This window comes from Nycticebus coucang, chromosome 6 (genome assembly GCF_027406575.1).
Source record: "Nycticebus coucang isolate mNycCou1 chromosome 6, mNycCou1.pri, whole genome shotgun sequence".
Taxonomy (NCBI): domain Eukaryota; kingdom Metazoa; phylum Chordata; class Mammalia; order Primates; family Lorisidae; genus Nycticebus; species Nycticebus coucang.
In genome coordinates this window covers 7,124,342-7,147,083 of record NC_069785.1, presented here as the reverse complement: position 1 = coordinate 7,147,083, position 22,742 = coordinate 7,124,342, and the positions used below count along the sequence as shown (strand labels likewise).

The window sequence follows — 22,742 nt, the reverse complement described above, 5'->3', positions numbered from 1 at the left end:
TAGGGTTCAGTAATATCTGTATCTAATAATGTCACGGGGCCTGGATGTGGCATATTTTTCTGGGACAGGAGCAACCATTCTTTGAAACAGTGTTTTTCAACCAGTGTGTCTTGAATATTTTAAAAGATCATTAATTAAATTATTTCCAAAAGAAGTTCAAAGCCTAGTAAATATATTCTTTCCTTTTTTACTCTTTTTTTTGATCAATATCATTTAAGTGTGCCTCCGAAGTTCGACTATAGGTTCAAGTGTGCCATGAGATAAAATTAAAAAACAAAACAAAACACTGCTTTGGAGGATTGCCTTTCTCTGACCCTCAGCCCACCTGGTTTGAGGGAGGCCTCACCTGGGCTGCAGGTAGGGCACGTGACCCAGACTGGCCAATGAGAGAGCTGTATCCCCTCAGCTCAGGGATTGGCTTAGCTGAGGGGGCGGGGCTAGTCACGGAGCTGTAAGGAAAAGGCGTCCTGAGTTGGGAGGTTGTCCTTCAGAAACTTCTAGGGACCTGTTTTGTTGCCACAGAGGATGAATCTGAGAGATGGAGAGAGATTCCAGAATCTTCCATTTGAGAGCTTGCAGACAGTTGTGCTTGAAACTCTACTCTTGGACATTTTAGTCATTCAAGCCAATAAATTCACCTTTTTACTAAATCATTTTGTGTTGTGTTCCTACTGTTCCCCTTGCAAACAAATAAACAAAAATTTCCTAACCAATACAGAAATCTTTAATAACTTGCTTAAACAAAGTGGTAGGGGAGAGGAGGATAGCAGATTCACAGAGCAGGTTCCCAGCAAAGAGAAGTCTCCCTGATGTCACCATCTTCCAGGCCCCAGGGACTGAAGCCCTGGGACTTTATTGTAAACTGCCTAGTCCCAGGCCTGTCGCAGGACCTGGCTGACTTCTGTGTACTGGATGTTGTTCCATGAATCAGAAATGAAGTATGCAGCGCTGTAGCCACAAAGCAACGAAAACAGCTCATTTGCCTTTGTGTCTCTCCAACCTTGGTTTTTTCTGGGTCACACTTTATGTGAAGAGTCATAATGACAATCCGGTTTGGATTTATTAATAGTTGAATAGACTATTGAGAAAAGGCTTGTTAATCATCAGAAGCAAATTTATTGCAGAAGAATTACAGACAGAGTGGGACAACTGCTTGAGCTAATTTTCTGCCCCTCAGGGAAAAAACTCTGGGATGTTAGAATTAAGTGTCCTATCTGGGAATGCAAGAATAGAATTTTTTTTTTTTTTTTATCAAGTGCTTACTATGTCCTCGATACTAAGGAAAACAGTTGCCTCTCTGTGAGGTAGGTTCTAAACCCCACTTTTATTGGTGGGGAATGAGACAGACACTACCAGGTGCTACCTGACATCTGTGCTCTCCTTGTCCCTTACAGAGACACAACCCTACACAGTTACTGCTTCTACATAAAGCTCAGGCTCTCTGGGTGATGGCCGCAGCCTCTACTGCACCTGTGGGTGGCCATGTGATACGGTTGTGGCCATTAAGACTTGAGCAGGAGTCTTCTGGAAACATTGCTTTTGGGCACTGCCCCTTCCCCTCTAATTTTGTCTGCCTTCCTGAAATGTAGGTATGAAGCTGGTAGAAGAGTAGCCTGATTGTGACCTTGAGGCAACTGTGAGAAGGAAGGCCACATACTGAGGGTGGTGGAGTAGGAAGACAGAGGAACCTGGGCTATTTCAGACGTTATAAAGCCATCATATCTCCCTGGAAGGTCTACCTTCAGACTTGTGATGTGAGGGAAATCAGCCATTCTCTGATCAACTCACTGAGGCTGGGTTTCTGTTACAGACAACTGAATGAACCCCCTGACCAATATAGGGAAACTGAGAGAAGGAGTTTAAGGCACTTGCTCACATTTCCACATCAAGAGATGTCTCAAAGCTGAGGAAGAAAACTAGTTACAGCCCACTTTGGGAGGCAGCTACATAGAGAAACGTCATGTGATGTTAGTATAATGATAGTGACTTGCATTAGGTACCATGGGTGCCTAGAGCAAATGAGACAAAGGCAGACCCAAAGTGAGCCAGGCAAAGAAGAAAGGTGGAGACAGAGACTGTGGCTCAAATAAAGGTAGGAAAGTCAGATACAATCGGCATATGCAGGGGCACAAGCTGGTCTGAGTTGTTGGAGCATGAAGCACAGGTGGGCAGTGGTGACAAACAGTGTTTCACTCAGTTCTTGCTGAATAGTAAGACACTCACACTTAGTGGCTTAAAACTATATTTTATCATTTCTTGTAGTTCTGCGATCTCAGCTGAGTTCATCCAGTTGATTATTCTGTTCATAGAGCATTAGCATCCTTTGGAGGAAGCTGGTGGCACTGGCTGGCTGGGCCCCTCTCTCTTCATGTAGACTGTGTGGATAGTCTGGGCGTCTTCACAGCGTAGTGATCTCAGGGTAGCTGGGCTTCTTACATGGTGGGTGGCTTCCAGCTCAGAGGAGGAGGAATTTGCCAGTGCATTTAAGATCTGGGTTCAGAAGTACCGAAACATCATTTCTCCAGCCTCCACCCATAAGGTCACAGAGGACAACACCCCTCCCACCAAAGGAGTTATTCGGTCATCTTTGAGAGCAGCAGAGGAAAGAACAACCACCTAAGAACACACCTGCAGGGACAATGGTGTTAAAGTTTCTCTTCACGGCATTTCCTGGACTGCACGAAAATTCACCCAGCAAGACAGGCTCCTGAGGAAGAATGGATGCATTATAATGAAACGAGGACGTTGTGTTACATACAATTACAAAGAACAGGGATATGGGAAGTCCAGAATAGCAGTTACTTCTATGGGAGGGGAAGGAGGTAGGGAGTCCACAGGGAGGTTCGACCATCCTGCTAAGGTTTTGTTTGTAAAGTTAAGAGTGGGTTGGGCAGCCCCTGTGGCTCAAAGGAGTAGGGTGCTGGCCCCATGTGCCGGAGGTGACGGGTTCAAACCCAGCCCTGGCCAAAACCGCAAAAAAAAAAAAAAAAAAAAAGAGTGGGTACATGTGTGTCCTATTCTGTATGCCTTTGTGTGAGTTGAAGGTAGCTCATAAAGTCACTTTTTAAAAGGCTACATTTCTGGGGGTGGTGCCTGTGGCTCAGTGAGAGGGGCGCCGGCCCCATATGCCGAGGGTGGCAGGTTCAAGTTCAAACCCAGCCCCAGCCAAACTGCAACAAAAAATAGCCGGGCGTTGTGGCGGGTGCCTGTAGTCCCAGCTGCTTGGGAGGCTGAGGCAAGAGAATCGCGTAAGCCCAAGAGATAGAGGTTGCTGTGAGCCATGTGATATCATGGCACTCTACCCGAGGGCGGTACAGTAAAACTCTGTCTCTACAAAAATAAATAAATAAATAAAAGGCTACATTTCTGAATAGATCTATCTGTAAGCCCCAATGCCAAGTTTAGGTCTTAAACAGATTGTATGCATGTAGGGACATAGAAAGAGGCTTGAAAGAGTACTCAGCCTTCCTTACTGGGAAAATCTCCCTGGCTGGACTTGAGGGGGACAAGAGTAGAGGCAGGGAAGCCAGCGGGGTGGGGGGTCTGCCAAACCAATGCAGTGAGTGGGGACGGTGGCCTGACCTCCACAGTAGTGCTTGAGGTGGCTTAGAGGTCAGGTAGGTAGACTTGGTGGTCGACAAGACATGGGGGATGTGGGCAGGGTTCCTAGTGACTGGATTGAGGCCCCCCCACCCACCCATGCACTAAGAGTGGAGAGGGGGCTGTGTTTCAGCGGGAAAGGGAAACATTCCACTGGGGAAGGTTGAGTGGGAGGTGCCCGTGGAGCCTCCTTCAGAGATGACTGGGTAGAGGACGACACTGAGCCCGGACCCCGAGGATGAGGATGAGGACCAGATCTGAGAGCCCTTAGCAGTGATGCAAATTGGAGCTGCAGGAACAAGTGAGGTGCACTCCAGGAGAGCAAGCAGAAGAGCAGAAAGGTGGACCTAACAGAGGGGTCCCAGCTCTGTTCCCAGCTCTGCAGATGACCCTCTCGCCACCCTGCTCAGCAGAGGAAGCACCACCACCCCTCCAGGCCTGAACCCCTCGCTGCCTTGCCTGATGCCCACTTGCTCAGCTGCTGGCGCTCACCTGCCATGGCCTTTCCCCATTTATTCTGCAGACATGCAGTTTAGGTAACATTCTTATAGTACTGTCCCAGGTGCCTTAGATTTGGCTGCCTCTGGGAGGCCGAGGCAGGAGGATCCCTTGAGCTCAGGAGTTTGAGACCAGCCTGAGCAACAGAGACACCGTCTCTATTTAAAAAAAAAAAAAACAGCTGGGCTCTGCTGCATGCACCTGTAGTCCCTGCTACATGGGAGGCTGAGGCAAGAGGATCTCTCGAGTCAAAGAGTTTCAGGTCACTGTGAGCTATGATGCCACGGCACTCAACTCAAGGCAACAGAGTGAGACTTTCTCTTAAAAAAAAAAAAAAAAGAATTTATGAATACTGGGCTCTGTGAAAACTTCACAGCTCTGAGTAGCTGGCACTTTATTGGTATTTCTCTCCCTCGCCCCTTTTGTCTTTTGAAGAAGGAATATAACATTATTTCCTTCTAGATGTGTTTGTGGAACACAAAGAAGCTGGCCAGAGGGGCTCTGATCAATGGTGATATTGGGGGAGCGCGTATTAGAGGGATTATGGCCTGGCAGAGGGAGCACATATTAGAGGGATTAGGCCCAGCAGGCCCATTGCCTTGGGTTTCTCTCTCTCTCTCTTTTTTTTGGTTATAATAAATGCAAGACAGTGTCAGCCTTTGTGTGACCCTGTTGACAGGTTGACAACTTGGGCATCCTTTCTTCTACTGAGACTCTATCTCCTTGAAATGGAAATCTGTTTCTTAAAATGTGGATTTTGAAGGTTGTATTCTGAATTAGAGACTGCTCTGAGCTCTAGAGAAAAAAGATTTTCTGCCCTAAACTGTAATTCAGGGAATTTAGGAAAAGCCAAAGCAACAGAGTTGCATTTCAGAAATATTAATCTCTCAAAGCATTTTTTCCAAGAAAGGAGATTTCAATTATGGTATGAAAATGTATCAGTGGGAATGATACCTAACAATAACTCTGTCGTCAGGGGTAATACATACAGCTAAGTAATAGGATAATCAAGGAAGAAAAGTTTTTATTTAGGAAACCTTTTAATGAGTCACTCCAAACTGTCGTGGTACCTACTCTGGGATTTTAGAATTGCTTTTGGGGTGATTTACTCACCAGCACTTTGCAACTCACTAGCGTAAACTGCAGCCCTCTGGTCTAAAACATGTGACAAGAAGAACAGGTGTGCACAAAGATGCAACCTGAATTCTCAGGTCCAGATTGCCGGATCTTTCTTTCCGGCAATAACTGGGCCTTTGTAGAACTGTTCAAGGGACATCAAAAGGTCCATTGGTTCATTTCTCTGCTTCCAGCCTTTGAACACGAGCCATCTTAGACAGCAGGATGGCCATTTCCTTTCCAGGACTTCTTTGGAAACTAGCTCACCACTTTGGTTTCTGGTTTCCTTATCTGAAGCACCTGATGTTCCTAGCTCTCAGGAACGCCCCACAGCCACCACTCTTACCCTGAGCTTGCCTTTCTAGGATGGTAGCCTGACCTAGACCTTCCACTAGTCCTTCTTCTGGGCCAGGTGTTAACAGCCAGCCAATCTGATCAATAAACTGGGGAAAGGGTGTGCTAGTTGGGTCTAAGAGTTGCATTTTGTAGTTAACATATTTGCAATTTACTATAGATCTCCTGGTGTGGGGGAGGATGTTAATTTGTAGGAATTTTCAGGCTGGGTACAATGGCTCATACTTGTAATCCCAGCACTGAAGTGGGAGGATTGCTTGAGGCCAGGAGTTTGAGACAAAACTGGACAAAATAGCAAGACCCCATTTTGGAAAAAAAATTTTTTTAATTAGGCAAGTGTGGTGTTGGGTGCCTATAGTTCCAGCTACCAGGGAGGCTGAGGCAGGAGGATCACTTGAGCCAAGGAGGTTTGATCATGCCACTGCACTTCAGCCCGGGAAAGAGACCAAGACTCTGTCTCTAAAAAATTAAAAAAAAACTTTTTTTTTTTTTGTAATTTAAGAAAGGCATTGAAACAAGCCAGGACAGGGCAGCGCCTGTGGCTCAGTCGGTAAGGCGCCGGCCCCATATACCGAGGGTGGTGGGTTCAAACCCGGCCCCAGCTGAACTGCAACCAAAAAATAGCTGGGCATTGTGGCGGGCGCCTGTAGTCCCAGCTACTCGGGAGGCTGAGGCAAGAGAATCACTTAAGCCCAGGGGTTGGAGGTTGCTGTGAGCTGTGTGAGGCCACGGCACTCGACCGAGGGCCATAAAGTGAGACTCTGTCTCTACAAAAAAAAAAAAAAGAAACAAGCCAGGACATAAGTGGGTATGTGTCATGGGAGAGGAAGAGAAGAAAGGGACCAAGGAGGAGGAAGGTGAGAGGAAGGAAGAGGAAGAGGAAGAGGAAGAACATAGTGCCACCATTTATCCATTCATCAAAAAGAACATTGAGGACACCAGTTGTCACTCCCATCCAGAGTGCTAATGCCTCCCACTGCTGATACCTTGATATATATTCTAATAGCTAAACTTAAGTTATAAAATTGCACACAGTTTGTTTATGTACCATTTACTAACACTTCATTCCTTGTTCCACTTGTAGAAATCTATGTTAAAGAAAAATCTAGATAATAACACCAGCCACCACGGATTGAGTGTTAACTGTGTGCCAAGGGTTTTACATACACTGGCTGGTAATTCTTATACCGATCCTGCAAAGCAGGTAATATCATCCCTCAGCTGAGGCGGGAGAGGTTGAAGGCCTTTCCCAGGGGCTCTGCTAGCAAGTTGGTCTGGAGCTGGGGCACCTGGGATCGCCTCAGAGGTTAGAGTATCTCCCCCTTGTCCCAGAAGTTCTTGCCCTTCACAAATGCTTCAAAGGCCTGGGTAGGAAGAAGGTGACCCAATGTCCTGCCCTCACGTCCAGCGCTGAGGGGCAGCAGGCGACAGGGCCCGCTTTGTCTCCCACCTGCCGACTTTCCTGTCCCAGGGAGCCTTCCCTCATCTTGTCTCTCCAGCCAATCTTGTCTCTTCTTCCCCTGGGGTCACTTTGCTCTGGGTTTGCCTCAATCCAGCACACAAAATATTCTACTGCCTCCTCACTAACCACGGTGTTTCTTAAAGCGTGCTCGAAGGTTCCGACCAGAACTATCTAGGGAACTGTTAAAAGCACAGACCTACTGAATCAGATGCTCTGGTTCAGATTTACTTGTACTACACGGAAGTGGCAGAGAAACGTTACAGGCACACAAGTCCCCTAAAAGCAGGGACCTTGTCCCACTGTTCTTTGTGTCCCCACAACAATTAGCGCAGTGCTGCACAGCAGCTGGAGTGTTCGGTGAATGCACAGAGTTTTTTCTTTTCTTTTCTTTTCTTTTTTTTTGAGACAGAGTCTCAGTCTGTCACCTTGGGCAGAGTGCTGTAGCATCATAGCTCACAGCAACCTCACACTCTTGGGCTCAAGTGATCCTCCTGCCTCAGCCTCCCAAGTAGTTGGGACAATAGGCATCAGCCCTCATGCCTGGCTAGTTTTTCTATTTTTAGTAGAGAATAGTGTCTCACCTTTGCTCAGGCTGGTTTCGAACTCCTGAGCTCAAGCAATCCACCCACCTCGGCCTCCTAGAGTGCTGGGATTACAGTTGTGAGCCACCTCTCTGAGCAGCACAGCTGCAGTGCCTGTGGCTCAAAGGAGTAGGTCGCTGGCCCCATATACCGGAGGTGGCGGGTTCAAACCTGGTCCTGGCCAAAAAAAAAAAGGAAAGAGAGTGAGAATGGTGGAAAAGTGGAATTATGGGCACGGAATAAGAATTTGAGAGTGTTTGTAGGAGAATGATGGGCTGGCAACCTCAGGCCCACCCTTGGGCCCTTGGGCCCTGAGAGTGCTGGCAACAGACATTCAGTCAATATCTTTTCCCCTCTTTTTTTTCCACAGACACATATTTTGGAATTTTTTTTTTTTTTTTTTGTAGAGACAGAGTCTCACTTTATTGCCCTTGGTAGAGTGCTGTGGCGTCACACGGCTCACAGCAACCTCCAACTCTTGGGCTTACGCAATTCTCTTGCCTCAGCCTCCCGAGCAGCTGGGACTACAGGCGCCCGCCACAACGCCCGGCTATCTTTTTGTTGCAGTTCGACCGGGGCTGGGTCTGAACCCGCCACCCTCGGTATATGGGGCCGGCGCCCTACCGACTGAGCCACAGGCGCCGCCCTGGAAAATTTTTTGAAGCCTAAACTTTCAATGCCAGAATGAGTAATTGTACATAAAGTGGGTCACAAGGAAGTGATAACTAATGCACAGACTATTTTAACTGCTGAATCAGAAATCTCTACGCCACGTTATGAAATATGCAGGAAGGAAAATAAGCAGATGATGGAAGTGGAAGCAATCCTAAAATAATATGTTCACAAGCAATTTCTGGCCCAACACACGCGAGGTGGGGGGTGAGGGGGCTTCAATGATACACACCCCTGAGAGTTGAAGAATTGGAATAAATTTGCCAAAGTAAAATCTTTCCAAATGACAGGCTCTCCTGAGGCACAAAACCACTCAAACCCACACTCTGAACGGCTTTGCAGTGTGTGCGGCTGTCTCCTTCACAGCATGGGCAGGGCTTAAAGAAAGCAAAGACAAAACAAAAATCCAGAAACAAAATTTAAAAATCTGTTCTAGGGTCGGGTGCAGTGGCTCACACCTGTGATCCTAGCACTCTGGGAAGCCGAGGTGAGTGGATTGCTTGAGCTCAGGAGCTTGAGACCAGCCTGAGCAAGAGCAAGACCCCGTCTCCACTAAAAATAGAAAAATGGAGGCAACACAATCACTTGAGCCCAAGAGTGTGAGGTTGCTATGAGTTATGATGCCACAGCACTCTACGCAGGGTGCCAGAGTGAGACTCTGTCTCAAAAAAAAAACAACTATTTTCTATTTTCTCTTCCAAACACAAACACAACCCATCTTCTTGGTTTAATTTTTTTCATGCATTCTTGTTATTGTGTTCAAATACATATAACATAAAAATTACCAGTTTAACAATTGTTCATTATATAATTTAGTAGCATTAAGTACCTTCATAAGTACATACATTTCCAGGAATTTTGCATCACCTCAAACAGAAACTCTGTACCCAGGAAGCAATAACTCCTATTTTCTCACCCCCCTGCTCTTGTCTGCCTCTACGAATTTGTCTGTTCTAGAGAACTTATATACATAGAATCAGATAATATTTGCCCCTTTGCATCTGGCTTATTTTACTTCACATGACATTCTCAAGGTTCATCCACGAGAACCCCTACGCTGTTTCCCACAGTGGCTGCACCATTTCACATTCTCGCCGGCAATAAACAAGGGTTCCAATATCTCCACATCCTTGCTCATGCGTTATTTTCCTTTTTTAGAAAAGGAATAGACATTCTAATGAGTATGAAATGGTATCGCATTATGGTTTTAATAGCTTTGTAAGTAGAAATCCTACTGAGGATACCCATTCTAGGGACGGTCTCGTAGCTAAGGTTTTGCGATAGAGATAAGGAGTTATAACACGTACAGAAGGTACACTAAGGGGGGTTATAATTCATCTTACTTCAAACACTGCCTTTATATTATCCTATTTTTGGTGTGAAGATCTGAACTGCTCTCCTGTGTTCTCATTTTATGTATTCATTAATTTTTCTTCTAGATGTAATTTTCAAAGTTTACCTAATTTTTGTACATGGCATTCAAAGACGTCCTGTTGACAATTGCCATTACTTCTGGTATCCTACTGAACCAGCCTCTAAGGCTGAGTTGCTTCTTTGGACCCCAGTGTTAAATTATACAGCATTTTGTACTCATTGAAAGCAAAGATGAGGAATTATTTCTTTGAGGTTGAGCTGTGAAGTTTCCTTTTTTTTTTATTTATGAGAAGTTATTTCTTTGAGGTTGAGCTGTGAAGTTTCCTTTTTTTTTTATTTTTTGTAAAGACTGGATCTTAAGATGGCCCAGGCTGGACTTGAACTCCTGGCCCCAAGTGAACCACCCCCCTCAGTCTCCCAAGCTCTGTGAACCATGGAGCCCAACTGTTTTCTTAAGGCATTTATCATAGTCAGTGAAAGATCTATTATACTGAATTATTCTCTGTTAAATCTTAATTTTCTGTGGTTATAACAACACATTTGAAAAGAGACACCTGGTTTGGTGCCTGTAGCTCAGGGGCTAGGGCACAGAGCTAGCGGGTTCGAATCCAGCCCAGGACTATGCATTACTAGCTGGGACTAAAACATATGGCCACCCCTAGCTGCAAGGGAAGTTATGAAATTGAGTATTTTTGCTTGGGTACATTGTTGCTCTAAATAAAATTGTGGCTCCCTGGGAGCTTTGCAAGACCAGGCAGAAACTGTGCCTGTGCTAACTGCTTTTATCTAAGATGTGGCCGGCATAGTTTTCCCAAAAAATTTTTATGACGTTTTATCTATGTATCTGTCTTAAAATAATTTATATAACTTATACATAAGGAAATGTAGGCGTTTATTCTCAATCAACTATCATTTTGTCAATTTCAATAAGCAATTGGTAGTTTAGTGAAGAATTTTAATATCACAACTGTGTAATATCTCCTTGTAAAAGTCCATAATGCCTCAAAACTCTCCCCCTTTTAAAAATAATCTGTATTAGTTATTTCACATGGACCATATTTTAGGGATGAGAATTAAGAATTCTTTTCATTCAAGAAAAAAATCCATGTCATGAATTTTCCCCAATCTTTGTGTATCTATAGCTTAAAGAACACATCCTACTTTATGAACAGATAGGTGTTTGGTGAGAGGTTTATAAATATATCTTTTCTAGTGTCATTTATTTTAAGAGGATTTTTTCACCTCATGACAGTCGTTCAGGGCTGACAATGTTACTATGGTAACCATGTTCCAAAATTCTGGTCGCTAGTGAGTATTGATCCTTAGCACTTCCACACCTTTCACTCCTGTGTTCACCTCTCTCTGTGAAGGAGGCTTGGCTCAGAGAGCACGTTTAGGTCAAGGAGTCCACACCCAGTAGCAGTTAGGTACTATGAAATAAATCTGCAGGGTTCTCCTCCCAGGAACCCAGTCTATAGCTTCCACTGAGAATCCTGCTCAGCCCACAACATTATGACTTTCCTTTTCACTGGAACAGATGGGAGAAAAACTTCTTGGTTTCCTTTTCAACTGCGACCAACGTGAGAGCTCAGAAGCTCAGTAAATGTAACACGTAAGGCCCTGATGGAAAGTTTCAGATGTGCGTGGACATGCCTTGCCCAGAGACAAAGTCTGGGAATTACTTTTCAAAGCCCGTACTAGATGATTTTGGAATAAAAATACTTCTCTCCCAGAAGAGAGGGAGAGATTTTTATCTGTGTCATGCCCTGGGACTTAATGATTGATCCAAATCAGAGTCCAGGGGCCTGGTGGAGGTTAAGTGTCAGGGGCACAGCGGGGCAATTGCAGATGGAATTTGCCCCTCTTCTCCACAAATGGGGGAGGGCCTCTTACCTTCAGTGAGATTTTGCATATGAGAAACGGAAGGCTTATCAGAAAGAGCAGCTTTGAAAACATAATTCTCCTTGCCAGGAACTGATGGACTGTCTTCAATATGCATAAAAATACAGTAACCTAAGAAGCCAAAGGGAGGTCTCTACAGACCAAATTTGGCATCAAATTTGGAGAGAAAGTTTGTGAGAAAGTTTGGAACTAAGAAAAAACAAACAAAAACTCTGCAAAGTTTCACTGAGACAACAATCACAAAAGAGGAATTTGAACCAAGATAACGTTAGTTACATTTTATCCACGTGTTCCTCTGAAACCCATGTGCTAATAGTTAACAAAGGTGAGTTAGCCCTCCATGTCAGATTAAAACTTAACCAAAGCAGCACAGACTTTGTGTAATTAAAAGAATCTACACACACACACACACACACACACACACACACACACGGAGATATCTTTTAGTATCTCAAGAACTATTGACAGAATTAAAGGATTCCAAGACCAAGTGGTGAGACATTTCAATTTTCTTGTCGTCTTTGTTCTTTGGACATGCAAATGTGTATTTAAGTGAAGGCAATCCAGGGAGGAAGTACAATGGGAGAAATTGCTCACCTGTTCCTTTTGTTGGTAACCAGGCACTATTTGTTCTTCGGTGAACAGGTTCTTCTCACCTGTTCACTCAACAGGACCTGCTTGAGTGCTCGTTAGAAGCCTCATAAGTGAATGGTATTATAATCTCCACTTTCCAGTCGTGGCAACTGAGACACAGAGAAGTGAAGTGACTTGCCCAGTGTCACGTAGCCATTTGTATAGGACCACGCTGCTTGTGTAAAATGACAGATGTGGCCCTCCGAGCTTTGTAGCTTCAGGGTCTTCTGTGCCAAAGCCAGGGAGAAAACCAGGCTGTGGTGTACTGAGAGAGAGGAAACACGGAGACTCTAAAAATCAAGGCAAGGACGTCATCTCCAGGGACAGCGCAATGCTCACCCGTGAGGGACTGGTCAGGCTCTCTGGCCTCAGAGGCCCATCCAGGGTTTCTTGGCACCAGGGCCAGGGTCACACTATTCAACTGCCTGCAGGGGCGCTGCAGGCCTGGAAGGAAGCCCAGGCTGGGGGCTGCCAGAGGCCTGGCTGGCTCTCTCCCCCACAGCAAGGAGGAGGCCATTCTTGGGTAAGTCCTCCTTCGAGTGACCTTTCTGAGATAAATCTTGCCTGTTTTAGCGAGTGCTTTCCTCAGTGTGTCCTCCCGAGACCCAAAGAAACATGTCCTGTGAAATCCACCCAGTTCTCCTTACGACCCTGGACACTGGTGACTGCCTGTGCTGTCTAGGAGAACCGAGTCATTCCAGTACTACTTTTCCAAAAGGATCCTGTCACAGTGAAAGTGGTGTGATGCTTGAGAATGGGTTGGCTTATCAGCAAAACACACCTCTTTTTACTTTAGGCCGCTTATTTTCCCTGGAGAATAAAGCTCTGTCTAAGCCAAACAATAGATGGGGAATGTTTGGAACTGTGATGTAACCATCTGCTGTTGGAAATTAAAAAGCAGAGAGGACATTACACTAGCATCCTCCTTTGGAATTTCTTTACCTGCCACCTGCATATAGTCACCTAGCCTCTTCTGAAACCTTTTCACCACTTACCATTTGCTCACTAAGATGACGAATGCCTCTGGCTCTAAACTACACAGTATTAAAATCATTTGGTTTTAAAATATCTGAGTATATGTAATAAAAGGGATGACTGGATAAGTAAACAAAACTTTCAAAATCTACAGTCAAGTCATCTTGGTTCAACCCATAATATTGGTTCAGTCTTAAACCAGTCATTTGCGGTATAATTTAGCTGTTCCTCTGAAGACTTCACCTTAAAGAAAATTACAATTGGGGATAATTGTTCACATCTGCCTAATGACGTTTCTATTTGAAAAGACATACAGACTGTGAAATTATGAGTTACGACAGCTTTCAGTTTATAGTTGAAATCAAAATGGGAAAATTCAAGTAAATGAAAGAACTAGATAATTCTGAAAAGTATTCATTACATAAAGATTCAAGGTAATACATTTTGTTAGCATTATCGAACATTTTGTTTTCCCCAATTTCTCCTGCTTTTGTGCAAGTGAGGTGGGGAGGAGCATTTGTTTGGTGTCCAGTGAGACAATAATTCACTTCCTTGGTACTGTCTAACTTGCCCTGTTTGGGCTGTTCATTGCTAATGGAGGCTCGCCACACTCTGTGGGGCCTGAAATATACAGGAAAGGGCCAGAGGCTTTGAGAGAACAGAAGAAGAAATCCTCACCCTAGCCTCACATAGTCACCCGTCCCCAGGCAAAACATGTCCTGTCATTTCTGAGGGCTTGGAGAAGACCAGTCCACTCAGCAGCCTTGCCAACGACAGCCACCCTAGGCCACAGTGCCTTAACCACCAGATTGGGAACATTGATGACAGAAGGAAGTTAGAAACTGACCCATCCAACAGCAGACCTGTGTTGACAAGAGAACAGTTCTGACTGAAGCATGATAGAAAAAATTCAAGTACGTGATGAGTTAAACCAAAGTGAAGATTCCAGTGAAATACAAATCTGGTCTAACAACAAAAAAACAGTAGGTGCTCAATGAATGTTTATTTTATTTGTTTGTTTTTGAGACAGAATCTTAGTTTGTCACCGTTGGTAGAGTGGAGTCATAGCTCACAGGAACCTCAAACTCTTGGGCTCAAGTGATCCTCTTGCCTCAGCCTTCCAAGTAGCTGGGCCTACAGGAACCTGCCACAATGCCTGGCTATTTTTAGATTTGGGGTCTTGATCTGGCTCAGGCTGGTCTGGAACTCCTAAGCTCAGCCAATCTGCCCACATTGGCCCCCCAGAATGCTAGGATTACAGGTGTGAGCTATAGCACCCGGCCAATGGAATGTGTCTTAGCTGGAAAACTCAGAGGATCATTAGGAGGAAAAAAACCCAGCCTTCAATGTTAAGGGCTCCTGGAGAGAGTAATCACAGCTTGAACACGGAGTCTCCTTGGAGGAGCAGGCACCAAGTGGTAGATCTGAACACAGAAGCTGGGCGTGTTTACTAAGTAGGGTGGGGCAGAAACTGCTAGTTGCTCATAGGCTATCCATTCTCCCTTTTTCTTTAGCCACACAACCCAGATTTTAATCTGGGTGGCAGTGTGCTTAGCTGAAAGGCTCTATGCGGCAGCCATATTTGCAGCCAATGGCCAGTGAGACAAGGGCAGGCGTTGCTGGAGGGCAGAGATTACGACTCTCTCCTTTTCCTCCTTCTCCCCTCCTTCCCTTCCTTCCTGAAACAGGAAGATCAATCTGATGTCTTGAGCTCTAGCTGCCACACTGGATCAGGAAGTGATCTCGAAACAAAGCCATACGCTAAGGATGGCAGAACAAAAAGACAAAACCTGATGACACGGGTGGTGCCTGTGGCTCAAGAAGTAGGGTGCAGGCCCCATATACTGGAGGTGGTGGGTTCATACCCAGCTCCAGCCAAAAACTGCAAAAAAACAAAAACAAAAAAACCTGATGATACCATCACTCCCATGCTAGCCAGTCTCCAGCCTTCTTTTGTCTGAGAGAGAAATAAGCTTCTATTTTGTTGAAAACACTATTACTTCTTGACTCACCTGGGATGTCACAAGCCTCATGGTCTCCATAAGGCTTTGACAGAGGAATGGAAAACTGGGGTGTTTCAGTTTGTTTATTTCAGTTAAATAAGCTGTAAAATAAAAGGGATTTGAAATGATAAAATATAATCTTTGAACTCATTTGTAAAAAGTAATCCATTATGGCATTATGTACTTAATTGACTTAAACAAGAAGAGGCTTTGTTTTCTCACAGAGTTGAGAAGTCCAAAGGCTGAGTGGGCTTCAGGTCAGGCCTGACGGGGTAACTTGGTGAGTCACTGAAGACCTGATGTCTTTCTGTCTCTTCTTAGTCTGCTGCAGTGCTAGCTCGATTCTGAGGAGATCACAAGATAGCTGCCAGACACAACCAAGTTACATTCGCACAACCATAGAGAAAGGAAACTTCTTTCTCCTGAACTCCCTAGCACAGTCTTCTTGCATTGGCCTACACTAGATAACCATCCCTAAACCAGTTTCTGGGGCTCTAACGATGGGGTCTACTGGTGGGCTGAAACCTACCAAGGGCCATCCAGAGAACTGGGACTGTGTTAGTCTCTGTCACTCACGTGGCCTGGAAGTACAGAACTCTGCTAGGAAGGAGGAAAAAGAGGATGCATGCTGGGGGGAACACCAGGAGTTGTAGCTTTATCCTGGTCATCCTCACCAGCTAGTGTTTTTTCAAGGCTTTTGTTTTTAAAAAAGCAAAGTTCTTTGGCTCAGGGTGGTGCCTGTGTCTCAAGGAGTAGGGCACTGGTCCCATATGCTGGAGGTGGCGGGTTCAAACCTAGCCCCGGCCAAAAAAAAAAAAAAAAAGTTCTTTGGCTCCTGAATTTCATTTTCATGAGTCTGAAATCCAGTGTTAGACTTACTGGTGTGAGGCCTGAGATTTCCTGCCAAGCTTTTGCTACTCCTTCCTTCATTCATTAATTCAACAGCACGCACTTCTTGGGTGCCGGTTACAGGTCACGGACAGTCTGTGTGTCTCGGCTGAGAGGACAAACACATGAGCCCTGAGGATCAGGGATGCCGGCGTGTGCCTTGTGAAGGTTGGGAAGCAAGTAGGAGGCCTGGGATTGGACAGCTGAGTTCTGATAGTGATAAAGGGACAGGACTAGGAGCTGGGTACACGGTGGTGCCCAGAGAGAGTACACCCGTGTGGGTCCTGCGGCAAGGACCTCCGGCAGGTTGTTCGTTCTGGGAACCTGAGACAGGGAGCAGGAATGAGGGTGCATCTGGAGGCTGGCCGCTGGGCCTCTTCTGCAGTCTTCCCTGGGCTGGCTTTGCGATCTGGGTTCCGGGTCCTGCAGTTCTCTGCCCGGAAGAGGAATAGATTAGTGCTTCTGAGTTTGGGCTTTGGGAGCTGTTTGGAGAGTAAGACAATAGGAAGTGAGAGCGAAATGGCTAAAACTCCCAGGAAGAAACTCCCTGCCTGCAGGGCTGCTGCGCTCCTGACCCTGGGGCGGCTGCTCCTGACCCTGGGGCGGCTTCTCGGGAGTTTCAGTGTTTATGACACAATTCTATTTTCCTACAAGACTCAGAATAGGAGCTTCCTAACCCAAATAATTCTCAGTATGGTTTTTTCCTCTATTTAAAATCATCTCCTATGGGGTTCAATTAACAATGTACATGTCAAATTATGTCACTTGCTCTAATTTGGTCAGACTGGGTCAGGCAGTCCCTGAGTGGGGCTGTCCGCCCGCACTGCCTTGGCCTTGGCTGGGCCAGGGTGGAACACCTCACTGGGAGGAGCCGGGCACTGCTACAGGAAAGGTCCAGCTCATGAGGACAGTGGCCAGTCATCAATCCCTTTATCTGGGGCTTTGCCTCTGAAGACTGGACCACATGGGTTTGAATCCTGGCTCCATCTTTTAGCAGCTGTGTGATCTGGAGTAAGTTTTTTTAACTTTTCTGAGCTTCATTTTTGACATCTGTGAAATGGCAATACTTACAACACTTCATTGATATATATACTTTTAATTTATTTTATTTAACTAGGACAGGAGCAGTAGCAGTAGCATTTAATTTTTATCTCGTTCAGGTCCTCAAAATTGGAATTCCTCCTGAGATCATCCTCAGGAAATATTTCACCAGCCCTCCAGAAACTGTAACAATACAGGCAGCCCTTCATGGAAGGAGGGGAGACAGCCAGAAGACCCACTGTGGTGTTCTGACACAGGGATTACTAACATGTGTGCCCAGAGCGGCCCTGGCTTTAAGAGTATCTCCATTGGCCATTGGAAGCTCTGCTTCCTGCCTTGAGGGCTCCGGGGATCCCCCTGTGTGGTCATTCAATCAACCTGCAGGTCCCCAAAGGAGAAGATATAAGGGTACTGGCCATTCCCTTTATTTTAAGAAGAGGTAAACTGAGGCATGGAGGAGTGTCCACAAACACACATGCAGTACTTTCCCTCACCTCTCAAAGGACAAGGGATAATAATTGTAGAGCTAGAGGCAGAGTCTCTTGCCCAGAGAAACTTCAGACTGAGGTCAATACTGGAAAAATGATCTGGGGTTACTTGACATGCTTTATATGCTTCTTTTTCTGTTTGTTTGTTTTTGAGACACAGATTCCTGTGAGACAAAGTCTCACTCTGTCTCCCAGGCTAGAGTGCAGTGATCGTAGCTCATCACAGCCTCAAACTCCTGGGCTTAAGTGATCCTCCTGCCTCAGCCTCCCAAGTAGCTGCAATTACAGATGCCTTACCACCACACCTGGCTAATTTTTTATTATGAGTAGAGATAGGGTGTTACTCTTACTCAGGCTGGTCTTGAATTTGTGGCCTCCCAGAGTGGTAGAATTAGAGGCATGAGTACCACACCTGGCCTTACACTGTGCTTCTTACCTGCTTTCTACATCAAAAAATCTCTGGGATAGTCTGGCAGCCCCTTTATGGGTAGCTCCAGGAGGCAGTGTGTGGCAGAAAAAGCCCTGGATTATAGTCAAGGGGCCTATACTCTAGTCCCAGTCCCTCCAGACCAGCTGTGTGGCCTTGGAAGAGTCACTTATCCTAGAATCTGGTACTTGAGAAACCAAAATGAAGGTTTTGGACTACATCATTGGTTCCTAAACCTCACTGCCCACCAGAACCCGTGTGTGTGTGTGTGTGTGTGTGTGTGTATGTGTGTGTTGGGATCAGGTAGAGTGGGAGCCTTGGAATCTGTGATTCGAAAGTATTCTAGATGTTTCTGAAGAGCAGCCTCACATTGGAAGCATGGAACAGATGCCATCTAGGGTCCCTCACAGGGTTCTGATGTTTCCAAATCTAAAGCCCCTTTTAGCACATTCCACACAATTCAGTCCCAAGGAGGTGCCAGGCCTCACATCATCCCCTGAGAGCTGATGGGTATGTGAGGAGCCTGGGGAACCCCCGCCACTGCAGAACGTCCAGCTAGTCTGGCGTGAGGGGCTGCCTGTGTGCGCTCAGGCTCAGGGGCCCGTCTGTTTCATGGCCATTTTGACTTTGGAGGCTACATGTTGGGCTCACCTGGGGCCAGCGGTGTTGGACCCTAGCTGTGACCATCCAATCTTTTGCTCCTGAGGGTCCATTATTCTGTTCCTAGCACACCAGATCCACCTGCCCCAAGTCCAAAGGGCATGTGAGGACTCCTACCAGCTTCCCTTGCACGCTCAAGGCTGGCATCCCGCACGTGAGCTTTTGACTGTGCAGTTCATGTGTCCCCAGGTGTCCCAGAGTAACAAAGTCCCCATGTGAACAAGGAGCTGTGGAGAGCCATGGCTAACACTGTCTTTAACTCTTGTTTCAAATGTTTCAAGCCTGCCATCCTTTGGCTTATTAAAAGGGAGGAGGCTTCTGTATTTTTGCGGGAGCCTTGGCAGGAATGAACTATAGCTCTCAGAGGTGACTTTGGTCCAGAGGTTCCTCTGAGAGGCACAGAGAACAGAGCAGCAGGGGGCCATGGTAAGAGCTGCAAGAAGTGGGTTGGGGGCTGCCTGGACCTGTGCTGAGGTCAGTGAGCAGGAGAGGGTAAGCTTTGGCCAGTGGAGATGGCCACCGTTGGCTCTTGCCCACTGCTGCTGTGTGAGAATGAAGCTACTGTTGCCAAAAGTTGGTGATTCTAGAATAAAGTCAGAAATCTCAATTTTACCTGTATTTTTTCAATTTTAAAATGGTGATAAATTTAATTTTAAAAAATCCTTCAGACTAAACAGGCTGTAGTCTGGCCTCAAGGCCTGGTCTGGGTGTGCTCTAACATTCTATCCCCAAATCAGCAGAACCCCAAAGGACATTCCTGAGTCTGAAGGATCTAAATCCACCTCATCAGCTGTGGGCAGTGGCTCGCTCCTATAATCCTAGCATTCTTGGAGGCCAAGGCAGAAAATCACTTGAGCTCAGGAGTTCAAGACCAGACTGAGCAAGAGGGAAGACTCCATCTTTACCAAATAATAGCAAAAATTAGACGGGAATTGTGGTGGGCACCTGTAGTCCCAGCTACTTGGGAGGCTGAGGCAGGAGGATTCCCTGAACTCAGGAGTCTGAGGTTGCTGTGAGCTAGGCTGACACCATAGAGTTCTGACCTGGGCAACCGAGTGAGACTCTGTCTCAAAAAATTAGAAATAAATAATTAAATCTGCCTCACCCTTGATGATTTCCTTTGTTGAAAGGGGAAAGACAGCTCTAGCTTCCTAGAGCTTTAGAAATACACTTCCTCTGCTGCTGTGTAACACCCCAGTGCAGCTCCGTGGGTCCCAGCTCTCACCGTCCCTCTGCCTCTGTCTGACCCATCCCAACAATGCCAGGGACCAAGGGCCCTCTTCAGGTGTGACAGCCAGTAAACAAGCTCTCACACCACCTCCTTTCCCATTCTAGAAAAAAATTCAAAACCAAGTCATAGAGAGGTACCCTGTGCATGGACAACCTGGGGCTATAATTTAGTTTTTAAAGGCAAATCGTTGCTGAGCTTGGATACTATGTCAGAAACTATTTGTGACACACGTCCTGAGGGGTAAATGGTGACTCCATAATATCTTTATAGGAAACACTTGGCAGTGGCATTTTGTTTGGCAGCAAGGAATAACTAAAGGACCTCTCCAAAAGCTACGTTGTTGTACATTAAACCTTTTAATATGAAATGGCATGTTCATTTAAAAAAAAACAAAGTCCAGCTGGGGCCAGTGGCTCACAAGTGTAATCTTATTACCCTGGGAGGCTGAGGCGGGTGGATCACCTGAGCTCAGGAGTTTGAGACCAGCCTGAGCAAGAGTGAGGCCCTGTCTCTACCAAAAATAGAAAACCCTAGCAGGGTGTTGTGCTGGGCACCTGTAGTCCCAGCTACTAGGAAGACTGAGGCAGGAGGATCACTTGAGACCAAGAGTTTGAGGTTTCTGTGAGCTATGACACCATGGCACTGTACCCAGAGTGACAGAGTGAGACTGTGTCCCAAAAAACAGCAACTTTGGGTGGCTCCTGTGGCTCAAGGAGTAGGGTGTCGGCCCTGTATACCAGAGGTGGCAGGTTCAAACCTGGCTCTGGCCAAAAAACCACAAAGAAAACACAAAAACAACAAAAAAGCAAAAAACCCCCAGCAACTTTATGTGTCAACCCACCTGGCCACAGAGAGCCCAGGTTAAACGTTTCTGAGTGTGTCAGGGAGGATGTTTCCAGATGAGGTTAGTGTTTGGATCCGTGGACTTAGGTAGACCATCCTTCCCCCAGTGGGAAGTATGCTTTAGCTGGGACATCGAATCTCTTCCTCCCCTGCCCTTGACTGATACCTAACCCATCAGCTGCCCTGGTTCTCAGGTTTTTGCACTTGGACTGAATTACACCACTGGCCTTCCTGGGTCTGCAGCTTACAGACAGCAGATCATTGGACTTTTCAGTCTCTATAGCCACATAAGTCAATTCTTTGTAATAAACCTCCTTTTACACACACACACACACACACACACACACACCCCTACAGAGGCATATACAGTTGTCTCCTATTGTTTCTGTTTCTCTGGAGAACCCCAATAAACAACGAAAACCCCTAAGAGCCAAGTCTTGGTCAGTACAAATGCAAAGGCAGTAAGGTATGTGAGACCCCCTTTGTTCCAGATGAGGAGAGGTAATGGTCAGAACGAAGTCCCAGAACAGCCCAGCTTACAGGCTCCACTGCTCAAGAAAGAAAACTTAATGTAAAGGTTGAGAATTGTGAGCCTAGTTCCCGGAAGTGTCCTGGACCAAGAGGAGGCTGGGCTGCTCTGGGTAAAACCAAACCTGTTCCTTGGCAAAAGTGGTAATGAATGTCAGAACCAACCCAGACACCTGCCCCCGGGGCTCCTTCTGCCAGGCAGCCAGATGGCTTATTACGACCCACACGTGTCTTCCAGGCCCTTTGCCTGGCTTGTGGGCAGCAGATGGGCTGGGGGACAGGAGCTTAGTCACATTGTTCAGAGGGTATCACAGAGAAGGTCTTGGGATTAGCAAGCTCAAGGGACACCAAGGAAATGTTCCTTCGGTCTGGGTTGACCCAAACTAGAGCTTACCTCTAAGGGACTTCTAAACTCTAGAAGAGAAGAATAAAAAGAAATACTCATTCCTTGCCAGGAAGTGGGTTAAATTCTTTCTGTTACCATAATGATACTACTTGGTATTACTTCAAGTAAATGATCAGGGTATAACTCAGAGAGTTTCAATATTTAAAAATAAATAAGCAAGAAAACCACTGACCCTTCACTAAATTGGTGGTTGTCATCACACTTAATAACTGCCTTGCTGACATGTCATCCCTTCTGGAAACCCATCTAGCGAGAACTTACACTGTCCTTACAGAAATTTATCTGTTAATAAATGGTTTGCATAAACTTTATTTTTCTTTGACTTTTAAACAGCAGTAATTCAACACTGAAAAAGAATGTGATATTTACAGCTTTTGCTTCTCCCCAAGAACAAAGAAATCTGGCAAGACCCACACGGGTACGGCAGGGGACCTGTGTTTGGAGTCTTGTACTTAGGTCAGCCTGTGTGTCTGGGCGAGGCAGGACTACAAGGCTGCTTCTGCATAGGAGGCGGTCCCCACTGTGGCTTTGCGTGTCCTCGGCCACATCCCCCCAGTCGCCCCAGGTGCACTGTACTTCCACCTGCCTCTTGGGCTTCTTCCCTCACGTCTCTCAGGCCTGGCCAGCCAGGAAGTCACAGCCACAGCAAAGAGGCTCCACACTGAGCACTTTCAGCGGCTCCAAAGGGAGGCCAGAGGCAGGTAGTAACGTCTGATGCAGCTGTGAGGCTGGAGGACAATCATCCACTTTGCAGGGCAAGCATCTTCATACTTTTCCTTTTGGTTTAGAAGTCACAGGATGTCTTTGACTCAGTCTGAAGGTCTCCTGGAGGTTGATCTGGTTAGCTGTGTCTCAGTCTGCTCTGCACAGATAGGGAGATGGTAGGTGAGACAAGAGGTCTGGTAGCATCAGCTCCTCCTGACACCGGATGTAGATGATACACACGTGCAAATTCTCAACATGTGTTGGGCCTCACTGCTTGCAAATACACTGTCTTGAGCTGAAAAAGTGACTTCTATTTTTTTCCTCTTTTCTTTTTCTTTTTTTTTTTGACAGAGTC

The 22,742-nt window shown here is 46.1% G+C and overlaps 1 long non-coding RNA gene across 2 annotated transcripts; it reads right to left on the bottom strand.

The window, feature by feature from the left end:
• Positions 1 to 736: 736 nt before the first annotated feature.
• Positions 737 to 15,229, bottom strand: LOC128589177 (uncharacterized). Of its 2 annotated transcripts, none has more exons than XR_008380863.1 (4): positions 12,157 to 15,229; positions 7,612 to 7,788; positions 2,629 to 2,707; positions 737 to 2,490 (listed from the first exon to the last, which is right to left on the bottom strand). It is a non-coding gene; the product is annotated as an uncharacterized LOC128589177 (long non-coding RNA). The 2 variants fall into 2 exon arrangements; XR_008380864.1 differs by having other exon boundaries at positions 7,660 to 7,788.
• Positions 15,230 to 22,742: the final 7,513 nt, after the last annotated feature.